At 50.7% G+C, this 3,589-nt stretch overlaps 1 long non-coding RNA gene across 1 annotated transcript; it reads right to left on the reverse strand.

Moving 5' to 3' along the window:
- On the reverse strand, positions 1-2,467 carry LOC115273994. Its single transcript, XR_003901036.1, has 3 exons — positions 1,050-2,467; positions 876-932; positions 1-507 (listed from the first exon to the last, which is right to left on the reverse strand). It is a non-coding gene; the product is annotated as an uncharacterized LOC115273994 (long non-coding RNA).
- Positions 2,468-3,589: the final 1,122 nt, after the last annotated feature.

Raw genomic sequence — 3,589 nt, forward strand, 5'->3', positions numbered from 1 at the left:
GTTCCATGATTAGCCCCATTTGCTGGTGGAGAAATCAAGGCTCGAATGGTGAGGGATGAAGCTGGAATTTGGGTGTGAATATGCTAGACTCAAAGTCTGTGCTCTTGACCTCTGTCAGTATCTAAGGGAACACAGATAGGTTGGATAGCAGCCAGGTCCGGGAGAAGAGCCCTGGGTAGGCATCCGGCTCTGCATCTGGCTCTGTGTGACTGAGGGTGGGTCACCTCATTCGTTTGGCACGAAGTTCCCGAGGCTGGCTCCGCGCCAGGTACTGAGTTATATACAGAAAAAATCCATCCTCTAGATGGTTTGCTCCTGGGGCAGCAGGGGTACAAGCATCATCAATCCGATAGCATATGACAAGGGTCATTAACTATGCCTTCCTCCTTGGCTCTATTGTCTTCCTCTGTCAGAGCAAGCGTGGAATGCAGACAGTCTGGAGTCTTGACTCCACCATTTCCAGCTCTGCGACTCCGGGCCAGTCCGCTCAGGGCCTCAGTCCCTCATCTGTTGAGTGGAGATAACACGGATACACACCGGGCTCACGGGATAACACGCAGACATCCCTAATTCATAGGATAACCCGCATATATACGTAACCCGTAGCATAACCCATACACAGATCTAGCTCCCAGGATTTCGTGAGCTGAGACACGCACGCACAGACCGAGCTCACGGACTAGTACACGGACAGGCCCCCTCCTGGCAGAGCATCGGAGGCAAGGACTGTGCCGAGGGACAGCAGATGCCCCCCAGGAATGCTGCTGCGCCGAAACACGAACCCGGTGGCGCGGATCCTCCAAGCGTTCGAGGAAATCCAGAAGCCACAGTTTCAGTGTTCAAAATGTGTTCAGACAGATGGCGCCTAAACTTACCACGGTGAGCATGAGTCATTTATGGAATTGTCAGATCAATGTGTTGTATACCTGAAACTAACAGAATGTCACAATTAAACTTCAATAAATTTTAAAATTAATTAAAACCAAGAGGTAAAGCTCTAAAAATAATAAAGAAAAAAGTCACACTGTAAAAAAAAAAGTGTTCAGTACCTCCTAATTTTAAAAACTTTGAGCTAGGAAACACATCTGCGGGCCAGATTTTGTCCCTGGCTCTGTGGACTTCATAATGAGCAAAGTCTGTGCTGATTCTGATCTCTGAATAGGAAAGAAGACAAGGAAGGTGTTGCCCTAACTCAGATTTAACCAGATGGAATTAGGATCCATTGCATACAACAGAAAATCCGAACTAATAGTAGCCAAAACAAGAAAGAGGTTTATTTCTCTGTCGTGTAAAAGATGTCCAGGAGCAACTGGGGGCTCAGTCAGTTAAGCATCCAACTCTTGATTTCAGTTCAGCTGATGATCGCACACACAGAGCCTGTTTGGGATTCTCTCTCCCCCTCCACCCCTCCCAAATATAAAGAAAATAAACATTAGTAAAAAAGTACAAAGATGGGCAACTGCAGGCTAGTATGACAACTCTGTGAAAATGGCTCCTTTGATCTCCCTGTTCTGCTTTCACTATGTGTGGCCTTTATCCTCACTGTCCAGCATGGCTGCTGGAGCACAGGCCATCACATCTGCAGCCCAAGACAGAAGGAAGAGCTCTCCTCTTTGAAAGATAATTTCTGATTTCCTCACGACACTTCCACGCTTACAGTCAAATGGCCATACCTAATTGAAAAGAAGACTGAGAAATGCTTAGAACTGGGAGGCAATGCTTATAGCCTTCTAGCTAGCTAAAAAGCGAGGCTCACCTGCTCAAAAAGAGGAGGCAATGAGCCATTTGGGCCGCATCAAAGAGCGTGATGTGTGAGGGGAGTGTGTGGATGGGTAGTGTGGTGTGGCCAGGCTGCCACTCCCAGGCCTCAGATTAAAGACATCGGACGGCTCTGTGTGACCAAGAGAAGAAAATAAGAGAACAAGACTGAAGGAGGGCAGCTGAATGTAAGGAGAGCAACAACTCCGGAGGACCTGCTACGGTCCAGGCTCTGCGCTGAGCCCCCTGCGAACATTACTTCAGATCAGCGTCTTCCGGGCTCCGTGGTGGGTGAGCCGCCGGCTGCGGGGCAGGGGGTCCTGTCCCGCCTGTGCCGGCTGGGGAGGAGACTTAGGAGTCTGCCGGACGGATAACTGCGCACCTGTCTTCAGTCCTCCCCCATGCCTCGGTCTTTGGAGACGCCTGGTCTCTCACTCCTGAGCCTTTCTGAGGGTCTCCAGTTGGGGGTCTTGTGTCCTGATGCCTCCCCTGAACAGTCAGGTTCCAACTTTCTGGTGTCTTAAGTCAGCCCCCACTCACCATCTGTTTTCCAGCTTCTAGAATTTGATGGACTGCTCTCATCTGCTGTGAGCTCCTCACATGGTCTCTTTGTCCCGGTGAAGAGGTGTGCGCTCTTAAAAATGCTTTTATGGGGCGCCTGGGTGGCCCAGTTGGTTAAGCATCCAGCTTCTGCTCAGGTCATGATCTCAGTTTGTGGGTTCGAGCCCTGCATCGGGCTCTGTGCTGACAGCTAGCTCAGAGCCTGGAGCCTGTCTTCGGATTCTGTGTCTCCCTCTCTCTCTGACCCTCCCCTGCTCACGCTGCCTCTCTGTTTCTCAAAAGTAAATAAAACAACATAAAAAATATTTTTAAATGCTTTTATATCATTTTAATAGAATTTCAGAAAACAGTGGAGGTGAATAAATGTGGTCCGTCTGCCATGCTTCTCCAGGAGGAGTCTACCGCCTGCATGCTTGACTGGGGGCACCCTCAGCACACGGGATTCTGTCTCTCTCTCTCTCTCTCTCTCTCTCTCTCTCTGTCTCTCTCTCTCTCCCTCTCTCTCTCAGCCCAGCATATTTCTCTTTCACCTCCATAGCCCAAACCTGCTTGTCAAGGGTGATGGCTTTGCTGCCTTCTTCTTTGCCCTTAGACAGGACTGGGCAAGCCTGTGCCAGGTGCATAGAAGTCTCTGGTACGGGTCATTCCTGAGAAGTCAGATGTGGACTTTAACAAGGTAAAATTTTAAGGTAGGATGACAGCTGATCATTTCTGAGTTGGGATATCGGAGTCCATCCCTCTCCAAGGCCATATTCCCACTGTCAATGCTCAAGGGGAAAGCCCTTACAAACTTGTCCTTACAAACCCCTGAGGCAGGTGCGAGGCTGACCACAGACACACTGCGTCTCGGTGAGTCTCACACAGCCAGCATTTCCTCCAGACTCTTCTCCCGACACCTGGTTAAGTGCCTGCAGGAGATCCCGGTTTGGGCTGAGAAGCCACGTTCTAGGAACAATACGCACCTTCAGGCCCTCGGACGCCCCTCGGCGCACCGTGATGCTCATGACGCTCGTAAGAGAAGAGACACACGGTCCCCAAGAACTAGGGTGATGAACCACCCCAGTTTGGTGGGACACAGGAGTTTTCTGGGACACACGTCACAGGTCACTGCAGACTCACCCCTCACACATGTGCTTGCTGCACCGGTAGCTTAACATGTTTCTTCCCTGCTGTTATCACCTCCCCCAGGCAGGTGGCGGCGTGGCTCAGAGGGTGCGCTCAGGAACCAGGACGCGGGGGTCCACACCCCAGCTCCAACACTCACAGCTCT

The sequence above is a fragment of the Suricata suricatta genome, chromosome 12 (assembly GCF_006229205.1).
Source record: "Suricata suricatta isolate VVHF042 chromosome 12, meerkat_22Aug2017_6uvM2_HiC, whole genome shotgun sequence".
NCBI lineage: Eukaryota > Metazoa > Chordata > Mammalia > Carnivora > Herpestidae > Suricata > Suricata suricatta.